The sequence below is a fragment of the Aegilops tauschii genome, chromosome 1, assembly GCF_002575655.3.
Source record: "Aegilops tauschii subsp. strangulata cultivar AL8/78 chromosome 1, Aet v6.0, whole genome shotgun sequence".
In the NCBI taxonomy this organism is placed as follows: Eukaryota; Viridiplantae; Streptophyta; class Magnoliopsida; order Poales; family Poaceae; genus Aegilops; species Aegilops tauschii.
Window position 1 is genome coordinate 175,387,109 of NC_053035.3, and position 11,529 is coordinate 175,398,637.

General features: G+C 44.2%; 1 long non-coding RNA gene across 2 annotated transcripts; it reads left to right on the plus strand.

Moving 5' to 3' along the window:
• The first annotated feature begins 400 nt into the window (after positions 1 to 400).
• Positions 401 to 2,411, plus strand: LOC109756360 (uncharacterized). Of its 2 annotated transcripts, XR_012204767.1 has the most exons (5): positions 401 to 674; positions 953 to 1,019; positions 1,415 to 1,506; positions 1,609 to 1,771; positions 1,843 to 2,411. It is a non-coding gene; the product is annotated as an uncharacterized lncRNA (long non-coding RNA). The 2 variants fall into 2 exon arrangements; XR_012204765.1 differs by lacking the exons at positions 401 to 674; positions 953 to 1,019 and having other exon boundaries at positions 1,129 to 1,506.
• The last annotated feature ends 9,118 nt before the right edge of the window (positions 2,412 to 11,529 follow it).

Genomic DNA, 11,529 nt, shown 5'->3' on the forward strand with positions numbered 1-11,529 from the left:
TTCTTCCCCTGGCCCCGCCTCTCGCCTCCCGTGTACGCGCGCTCCTCCCCCTCTGTCCCACCCCCTCGCTGCCGACCCCGCCCGCCCCTTCGCCGCCGCCATGGCCGTCCGCGTGCTCCGTGTCGACAACTACGACTCCCCCGCGCACAGGAGCCCCTTCTCCTTCTCCTAAACGTGCACAAACTCCTCCTAAACAGCGTGCACCGCCTCCGATCTGTGCTCTCTCTCCTCTCCATGACGCCGATTTGTCCTCTTCGGCTTCCTTCCAGCTCCATGTGCTCCTTCCTCTCCCCACCGCCCCCAATCCTACCCGGTGCCACACCCAGCCTCGTCCACGTCGATCTCCTGGCGCTGGCGGCTGCGTTCAATTTGGATGGAATTCAGTGCCATGTCCGTGCAAAAGAAATACTCCAACACGATAGCCATGGATGGCGGATCTGGATTTCACAAATTCTTCAGTGCCATAAAAAGAAAGCCTCCACCGGATTAGATCACAAGTTCTGAAGATGAACAGCTCAATGTTGCGTCCGCCGACTTCGTCGTCGCCTCCGCCAACTTCGCCTGAAGACCATCCTCCGTTGTCTTCATCGATTTTAACGCAAGAACATCCGCAATCGCCTCCGCCGACTTTGCCGGAAGACCATTAGACGTCGCCTAGACCTACTTCGTCGCAGGTATCTTTTTTCTTTGTGCAAAATATGATGGAGCTATGTTCGATTTACAAAGATTTACAGCCAGAGTTTACTGATGGTTAAACTAGCAATTTGAATTGGCGTGAGCAAGTATTTAACGCAATTGGTCTGTTGGCATAGGCTCAAGCAAGAAACTCATCGATCTGTACTTTCGCCATCTTGTTTCCTCTGTCAAACTAGCTGCAGCAATAGTGCTTCTTGCTGTACAATATCGGCATGCCAATTGATACAATAGTTTTGTCAACTGATTCATGTTGTAGTGCTTCTTGCTGTACAATACCACATCTGGTTTCCACCAAGAAGCTGGATCAGCGACATTGGACTCTGGTAAGCTCGTGAAAATTCTTGCAATCCAGACTTGGGAGAGTCAAATTTACAAGTAGCTTTTATAATGATAGCTAACATCAGCTTACTATGGTTTATTTGGTCCATGTAGAGCTGGCATGGTACGGCTACACTTCCAATAGTTTTACTTGCTAACAAAAATCAAGTATAACTAAAAGAACAGATCTTTCTCTTGCTGAAATAGGTTTGGACGCACGGTGTGGTATATATATGTTAAGTTTAGCCGTATGTAATAATGCAATGCTCATGGTTTATAGTGCTACATATTTGCTTAGTGGGCAGGAATAACTGGTTAGCCTTCCATAACTTCTATTTCTATTACTGCAGAATAATTGTTTTTTACATGGAGCTGACTGTTATTTCTTCTTTTTCATCAGGATTTAATACATCAAGTTAACTGCTATTCCTTCTTTTGTTCCAGTAGTTAAGGGCGCATTTCGGAGGGGAGCATACGTATTACCTTGATTGAGTTTAGTTTCGTGTGCTGCATTACTGTTATAATTAAGTTACCAGCAGCAAAGAAAGAGAGTCATGTAGGCACTAAAACTGATAAGGTAGTTTGCTCTTGCAGATCAGATGGTTGATCATTTTTCCATACAAGTGCTACTAAACTCTACCAAGTTCTATAATGACACAATAGTAACTTGTCACATGACAAGTTTACTGAGTAATGAGTATGCACAGAAGCTTTGATTCTTTGTCATCTATAGTCTACTTGGAATATAACTCACAAGGTAAGAACATAATAACTGTTTTTTGTCGTTTCAATGTACATCCATATTGGCTGACAAGCTATCTTGCGAAGCCCCGGATCACGGCGTTCCCGTGGAGGAAGAGGGTGGCGGGGTCGAGCTCCTGTGAATAGAGAGGGAGGCGAGGATGGGTGCGGCAGGTAGAGCCCCGTCCTCCTTTGTCCTCTCCCATCGAGCGTCGTATCAAAGAAGCAGCAGCTCCCAACCTCCATCCCGTCTCCTCTCCTACATCGGCTGTGCCACGCCGCACTCGTGGACCAGAGTCGCGGAAGCACATGGACAGTGCAATGTCAACCGTTGGATCTGCAGACATTAAAGTCGCCGGCATAAAAAGAGATCTTGTGGACGTATAGGATGAGGTGCAAACCGCAGAGGTAAAATCTTGCTCAACATTGCAGAGTTAGGAGTGAAGGTCGTGATTGCTATTGTAGCTGGTTTTATTATTTGTTGAAAGTTCCTTGGTCCAATTGTTCTGAGTTCTGATAACTTATAGTGGGATTGTTGTTTCTTTATTGGAAAAAAAACTCACAATCTTTAGTTTAGAAGGTTTAACTACGCTTTTCTCGAACATCGATGTACATTTTGAAAGTTGTTTGATAAGATCCGCTTTGTTAGTTTGTTACCGTGGTGATGTCTTTTCTTCACAGGGGTGATATATCAAATCCTAGAGTTGTAAATAAGAAGTTATTTTTACTCTGTTTCAGGATACTACTCCAATGCCTATCCATTTACAGATTTACATGCTTGAACATTTGCACCAAAATACAAGATGCCTATTTATCTTGCTTAGTTATTCACCTATATTGAGCCATATGAAGTTATCTTCCTGGATGTGTAATAAGCCATCAAGTTGTTCAATCATTAACTGCTGCAATGCTTGAACTTCCATGAAGAGCTTTGAAGATAAATACTGTGCACCTCTATTTAAAGTGCTTCTTCTGTGCATTTCTATAAGAAAAACTATACGCAAATCATGAAGCACTGGATGGTATCAACCAAACTGTTAATGGCCGCAACCTAATAATACTTGCCCTTTCATATGGTAGAGAACAATTGCACAGTAGCTGTTAAGGCTTTGATATTTGTGGCACATTCGATCCCACCTGATTCATTGCTTTTCTTGTGAACATGTTCTAAGTTTGCTTTAACACATAAATTTGTTCTATTGCCTTGCTAGCAATATAGTAGAAATGAAATGAGTATGTACTAAATATGTTTTTTCTGCTTTACAATTATCAGCGATCTTCCTGGCTTCAGCATAAAGGTAAAATTTAGTGCATTTGGTAGATTTCAACTAGCTTGGAAAAGGCAAAACCATATGCTTAAGCTTCGGCATTCAGCAGTACATAAATGCATCCTGTGATATTTTCTGTATTTATTGCAAAAGGAAAACCTAACCGCATTTGAGCTTCTGGACCTTGGAGTAATTACCTATATGTCACTGATGGGATTAACTGCCTTCCCTGCCCAGTTTGACATTTTTGTTTCTCATACAGGGAGCTGTTAATCAGCGCCAACTGATGATGAGGAATAAGCTCCTGTTTTCTTGTTTGTTTAGTACTTGACCATACAAAGAACTGCTTTGTAAATAGCGACATCGAATCAAAACGAGCGAAGTAGCATTCCTGGGAAAATGGATAGATAGGGGTCTCTAACAGATATTACCATGTGTTATTGCATCTCAAGATAGGCAAGTATCTCTGACAGATGTTAGCATATATTCTTGCATCTCGAGATGATATTGGATAGCTTGCGTGTGCATATATCTCAAGGATAATTGATTTATGTTATATGGCTGCAGTCATGCTTGCATTAGCATCAATTAATATTATGTGACTGTTCTTTTTGGTTGACCCATGGTCTCCTTGTGATATTATAGTAATCCAGACCTAATTAGGGCACCGGTTCATGTCTCATTACACTATTCACTGCCCACAGTAATTCAGAGTTGTAGATAGGGACGGAGCGGTGAGAACTGATTGTCCTCTACTCCTTTTTGTACGTTTGATTGAACAGTCGACCTCAATATAATATCACTTTGATTAACATATTATGTGATAATTTTTTCTCTTGATTGCAAAAGAAAAAACAAATGCCCATTTGGTCTTTTGGGGCCTGCAGTAGAGTTACCTCTATTCCACTGATGATATTAACTAGCTTTCCTGGCCAGTTTGATATTTGGTTTCTCATACTAGGAGTCGTTAATAAGCTGCAACTAATGAGATGGAACGATATTTTTGTGTGTGTAGCACTTAACCACAAGAAGAAACTGTTTTGTGAATATTGGCATTGAATAGTAACGAATGAAGTAGCGATACTGGGAAATGGATAGGCTGGTGTCTAGCAGGTGCTAGCATCTATTCTTTGCATCTGAGGATGATCTGGTACACAAATTTTCTCTCTCTGTTGTACGATGATCTTAATAGATCAGTAACCTGTATGAGAAACAATATTTGTCATTTTGATTATCAGATAGTCACTTCGTCAGGTACCAATGTATCTTTTGGATGCTGTATGTTTGTTACTTTGTCAGTATAACGTGCATATATATGTTTGTTACTTGAATATATATATGCACGTTATCCTTCTCAACTTCAATCTCTGCTTGCCCAAGTTAAGTCCCTCCTTACCAACGGCCCACCTCAAGAACGCGTGGGCAATTTTTCTAGAATCAAGCATCTTCCATCCGAGGGTAGTGCCAAGATGGAGGAGGAACCATGAGAGGCATGAGTATGCTTCTTCACATCTACGGCCCATGGTCCAGACAACAACAATCCTAAGTGAACTATTTGGCCAAAATGAAAACTAGACTTTCACAAAATTCTTCATAGCAAAAAATATTAAATCAAATCTTTTTTAGCTGAATAAAGCCGGATCTACTACACGATTGGGATTAGAGAAAGATTGAGAAGGCGCCCGTAGCAATGCACGGGCATCTTTACTAGTATATTAAAAATGAAATTCAGCTCATCAGCTACAAAGGCTCGCGCTGATTCGCTGACATGGATATCAGAGAGGTTCAAACTAATATCACCGCTTCTAAGTCTGGCTTCGAAACCTCACAATTTTTGCAAAGGGGTCAGCCACTGAGAAGTCATGTATGGGGTTGACACGATGACTTTCGATTACTCTGTCATCTGAAGTTCTAAAATGAAATTCAGCATTTTTGGAGCCTACTCCATTCTGCCACAGGCGCCGGCGCTGATGAACAAACCATTCATTTTTGCGAAATAAATGTAGGGCAAACCTCATTTCCTTCAGCACCCTTGCTCTGAGAACAAAGAACCTGGCGAATATAATCTCCGGTAAGGTCCCACGGTAGGAGTTCAAAGTAATTTCTGAGAGATGCAGATCTAGGCATTCGACGTGATTGTTATATTGTATCACATTATCCACCACTGGGCCTAATCTTATCTGCAAAAGAAGAAAACGTGTTAGTGCCTACATGCAGTTTTGAACATCAATACAGGCCTGGCTATTTGGTTTGCAGGATTTGTAAAATGCACTAACATGCCATCTTCGATATGATTAACATGGGCATTTGGTTACATTCTAGAAAAATGTAGCCTTCTTCACAAGAGGTTGGAGTGGATGAAAAGTTCCCAAAGAAAACTAGTACAGATGAATCCGAAGGATAAATGCTTATTCATTGTAACCATATGGATCAAGCAACCAATATGGGGAGGGGGACATGTATGTATTGAAATCCTCCAAAAGAACCTTCTGAAATCGTAGTACATTGTCATTGTAAACTTGGAAAAAGGTGTCAGAAATTGAACTCCCTTATGGTTAACATTTAACAGGAAAGGAACATCACCTCGATATATAGCTTCTCCAGGCAGGGAAAGCATTTCAGGAAACTGACAACTTGCTTCAGGTCGGGACCGATAGATTCTAGTGCCAAGACCTTCACTGTGCGCAGTTTCGGGGTCAAGCTTGTCAGAATCATTTTTTGAATGACAAACGAACAAACATCTTGAAAATTAGAAATAATGTTAATTTGTAGAAGGAGAGGTAGAAGGCGGCTGTTGTACCTGAACGGGTGTGGATCCAATAACAAGTTCGGAGCATTTGTTAGACGAGTAGCCCATCACTGTCAATTTCGGCGCAGAAATGACATTGATTCTTGATGGACCTTCTTGATCAACTACAAGTAATCTCTCAAGTGCATGTGTGTCCTGAATGACCATACCGTGGTACACATCTTGTGATGTCTTCCTGCCGCACCAGCAACACACATAAATAGTCCGGAGAGTCATGGAGGTGATGTGGAAGGTACTCAACCCATTGATCGCCTGAAGATGAAGGTACTCGAGTGCAGTACAGCCACAGAGCAGGCACTCCATGTCACCCTTTGAGAGGCAGACGGCGACGAGGTTGAGGTGCTTCAGTCGTGGTAGAATAAGAGCGGCCGCGTCATTAAGGGGCGGGAAATGGCGGTTCCTGAACTTGGTGACGCGCAGCGTGGGCGCGAGGCGGAGTGCGGACGTTGGCAGCGACCGCATATGCCCATCATCAATATTGAGCTCCTCGAGCTGATCTAGGGCGGTGGATCGGAACCAGTCGTCAAGCTTGGCCCGGTCCTTGCCGTTGGAACGGAACTCGCCCATTCTAAAGCCTTTGGTTGGGCCAAGGTGACTGCCGAGGATCTTGGAGAACGCATCCAAGCTTTTGCGATAGCCATGGCAGATCTCGTGGGTGTCGATGAGGTCGAGAGGGCTGGAGTTCCATAGGGGGCGCCACCGCCGGGAAAGGAGTGTTGTCCGCGCCCCATATTTGATTGGGAGGAGGGAGATGGTGACTCTCAACATATCATCAGGGAGGATGCTGATTAAGTCTAGGCCTACTGGAGTCGCTTGTGGTTCTAGCTCTCCCCGCCTCCGCTTGTTGGCAGCCCCGTTCTCCACCTCCGGAGTCTCCTTGTCAGCGGTGCTTTCTGATAGAAATGGGAGTACAGGGAATATTTAGTTAAAACAGGGCAATAGAAAAGTGTATTAGTAACTAGAAGTTATTAGGTAGGAATATAGTAAGAAACTAAAATAACAATTGATTGCTTAAATACTACAAAATTCATTTGACATTGCTGGGTAAGTCAACATATGCAGATAGTTGAAAAGAAAACTTACTTCGAACAAAGTCTGGACGGATGATTTTGTCGGGGAAGTTAGCATATATCTCATGACCAGGCCCTTTTATGTGTAGCGCAATTTTAGTGCCAGCTTTCAGTACATAAAACTTTGCAATTTCATTCCAAAAGCCTGTGCCAAAATAGGAGTCACCACGTTCATCAAGTCTTACAGTAGCAACGATTGTAAATCCATGGTTTGTGTGCAGTATGACATCCGTGGAGCCTTGTTCTATGTAAAGGGAAAATTGTGCACTACATAATCTGTTGCATAGCGAGGGATGTTCTGCAGAAAATGGTAGGATTGTTAAAGAAAATATGGTAACATGCAATATGGGCCCAAATTGAAAGAACTGTACAACAGTTGAAATCGAAGGACAAAAATCTATAATTAAACAGATAGGGTAAACATGATGTCATGGAAAAATGAGTAATCGAAAGAACAATACATCATTAATTTGCCTAATATAGAAAGAAGAGGGAAAAAAATCCCCTTTGACGTATATGGTGCATGTGGAACCTTTTATCCAAATATAGCACTATTTAGAATATGTTCAGGAAAGTAGGCCATGCCAACCGATTTAGGATGAGATTGAACATATCGCGCGCGTGCTCAAGTTATCTGGTACGGAGAGATGGAATCTCTGGCGAGGGTCGCAAAGTCCTGAAGTGTCGGCGCACTGTACATTCTATGAATGAAAGAAAACCCTCAAATCAGCTCGAATAAAAATGAATTCACGGTGATTTCCGCCGGGTGATTAAAGGAGGCAGATGAACTGGGATAAGAGAAGAGATAATATTTCGCTAAATTAGTTACCTTGTCATCCATGAGAAAGAACCCTCGGTACGGCAGATTCCCCAACCGAGTGGAGCTAGGTCGACCGCGAGTAGCGTCGAGAAAGTCGATGGCGATAGGCGGCGGCAAGCGGAAGTGGCGAAATGCGGTGGGCTTTGTCGGCAGTCTGGCGGCGGCGGCAGGCGTCTAGCTAAGTGTTTACCGCCGGTCCGCCGCGCTAGGCGGTGCCATGGCATAGACGCGGAGGAGCTTGTGCAGGTGTGAATGGGGAACGTACCGGAGGGGCCGAGGGGGTATCGGGCGGGGTGAGGGTTTTGTGACGTGGGGATGGTGAGGGTTTTCTTTTTTCTTTTTTGAATTGGGTGGTGAGGGTTTTCTTTTTTCTTTTTTGAATTGGGTGGTGAGGGTTTTCTTTTTTCTTTTTTGAATTGGGTGGTGAGGGTTTTCTGTCCCACAAAGAATTTTGGGGGCGATGGTTTGCTAGAGCAAACCATGTGTGATTGACGCAGCAGGCAAAATGAAAGTCATTGCACACGGTTCCAATTTTGGGAACCGTGTGTGATTGACGTACTACCTCCGTCCTGATTTATTGGTCCCCTCTTGTAATTTCTACCAAAATTTGACAAAATATTTAACATACTCAGACATAGATAATAAGCGTACACGTACATAAGCATAGTTCAACCATAAGTACATAGTTCAACCATCATTAAGCATACTCAAGCATACATAATTCGATCCATCCCACATCTCATCTCACATGCGGCCGGCACGATCCTGAAGCTTCTTCAGGTACTCGGCGTACGCGCCATGCGCCACCCTGCAAGAATACTTCTGCTTGAAGAAGCCAACGGCCCGTCCTCTTGCATGCGCCAGAACACTTGGATACGCGTCATGAATCTTGTGGTAGCAAAATGGACATCCATAGCCGTCGTTCCAGGTCCTAATACGCCTGATATGCATTCCCGCATAAAGCTCCCTTAGGATTTGCCTCTTGTACCTCCTCTGGGCATCTTCATCCTCGATGTCCACATCGTCAGACTGCACCTATACAAATAGTAAAACAAATTTGGCATCAAATCACTGATTACATGCCGTGAAGTAGGATTAGGAATTTATGGCTATTTATTTATACATATCCAGAGATTATGGTTCGATTTTTAAGCACAGTCGTCTATGTACGGGCCAATCTTGAAGAAAATAATGGCACAAACATATGTAGGTCATTCAAAATCAATTGTCAAGTCCTCGCTAGGAATTATTAGCACGAACACTAATCCTAGTCAGATTACTAGCATAAATCATTTGCACAAATGAAACAACTAATCACTTATCACTTTTACCATTCAAACAATCAACACGCTACATGGATCTAACTAAACTTACTCAGATTTCATTGATTGGGAGAACATAACCATATGATTTTTATTCCAAAAAGGGGGAGGCAGGAGTAACCAGAGAAACACTATGATCTATTTGACACATAAATGGGTATAGATGACTAACCAGCTGTCCGTCGTTGTCGGAGTCGTCGTCGGAGTCGTCGCCGGAGTGGTCGTCAGAGTCGTCGTCGTAGTTGGTGTGGAACTCCGCCTCCGGCTATGGAAGCTCGACGCCGTCGACGATGTCAGGGTGCAGCGATAACTCGCCAGCGGTGACGGCAACCTCTGTCTCCATCTCCACGCCGTGCTCCGGTGCTTTAGCAGCCCCGGCGTCGCCACTCCCTCCGATGGGGCGCTTCGGCGGCATCCTCATACACTGACGACTTTGAGGACTGAGAGCGGCGTCGAGGATGCAAGCGGAGAGAGAGGATTGTGTGTGTGTAGCGAGGATGGGGGGTGCGGCCGTTCGGGCGCACCATTAATATGGAGTAGTGGGAGTTGTGGGAGAGAGGCGGGCGGCAGTCAAACCGATGGCTCGCCTCCCGGTGAGCCTGCACACCGGCTGCTGGCATGCCTACCAAAGTTTCACACATCTACTCACATGCCTCCCGATGACACTGCGCAGCGAGCACGCCTCCGTCAATTCACACACCTACACGGACGCCTCCCCGTCTGCCTGCGCGGCGGACTGCTCGCATGCGTCCCGTCAACTCACGCCTGCTCGCACGCCACACCGGTCGCACGGTGGCATGTATATTGTTTTTCTATTTGGATGATTAATGCTGCCACTTTATTGCTTAACCGAAGCATGGCACGTATCCATTGTTGGTCTAACGCTCACGGTTCGACTAAATAATCCGTTTGGGATATTGGTTCCCAATTATTAAAAATCTCCCGTCTGTAATTAAATAAAGATTACATCAAAACTAGTCTCAAATTTGACAAAAAAGTACAATGCCACTTTGTATTGGTGTCTATATGACAACACGATAAGTTTCATGAACTTCAAATAAGTTTTGGATGTACTAGAATTTAAAAATCAAGATTCTCAATGTTTGAAATTTGTTGCACGGGGAGTAAACATGCACCCAGTGAGACACATGTGTTTTTGCAATCCATTTAGGTGCACTGTCATGTGTGCATGTAGCTCAATTTTGATTTTTGCACACATTATACCCGTAGAAATCAATCAATCAATGCACTAAAATGTCTTAATGATCTCTGTGATTTTTTTGAAATTGGGACGTCCCTCCTTTGGTAACATGTATGTTCACCGCGGGATAATTAATTTAACATACATCTTAGTTGCGGTGGATTCGTGGTGTGTGTGTGGGTGTGTGCGTCTGGGGGTGGCGGGTGGCTCGCAGTACACTACGAGTTGTGAGCCACCGTGTTGGTTAGCCGTTTTGTTAGGCAGGCCGGTGCCACATCAGAGTCATGAATCGTTATCCAAAACATTACACAACCCTTCCATACATAAATGTTTTGGCCACATGCAGTCGATGGTTGTCCTACACGACACTCGATACTCGCATGTGACGCTTTCCGTGGGCCCGCGAGGTCCTCGTCCATCACTTTGACGAACAGCCGGCAGTGAGGTTAATTTGACCAGCAAGGTAGAATCTTTTTTGTTTGTGTTATGGTGGTATATAGTACGCGTCGAAGAGGTGGGAGGGGACTAGCATATATACTATACGTACGCGTCCGTGAACAAGTACACCTCACTCAGTGTCGGGACTTTTTGGTTACCGAGGCACGTGCCACATCAAAATTGTGAAATTGGTTATTCAAAAATCACACAACACCTTTTTGGGCCACATGCATATCCTAGCTAGGACACTCATGTGTGACGCTTCCATCTGTGGGCCCACGAGGCCATCGTCGATGCATGCATGCATCACTTTGACCTACATCGGGAGAGGTTAATTAATTTCACCACCGATGAGGATTCTTTTGGGTTGTACATATATTACGGCAGGGGCATATAGTATGCGGTGAAGAGGGGGGAAGGGGACCATCATATGTAGTACGCTTGATATGAACCTCACTCTGTGTGGGTGCATGGTTTATGGTTTTTGAGGCATGTGGCACATCAAAGTTGTGCATTTTGGGTATTCAACATATATATGTTTGGCCCACATGCAAAGCGGTGGTGGTTGTCCTCTCGCGCCCACTTAAGCGGTTATCAGCGATATCGATGCTTTCCATCTGTGGGCCCGCTTGGTCCATCACTACTTTTTGCCTAACAACAAGATAGGTTAATTTGACTTAGGAGGGGATTATTATTTTTGCTCTAGGATGACATCCATGATACAGTTTGGTCACACACACATGCATGTGTACGCATGAATCCCGGCCATTGAGTCGAAGTGGCTAGTACAACGACACATCATGAACTGATCTCGCTTTGTGTGGGGAGCTAGTGTATGATATTTGA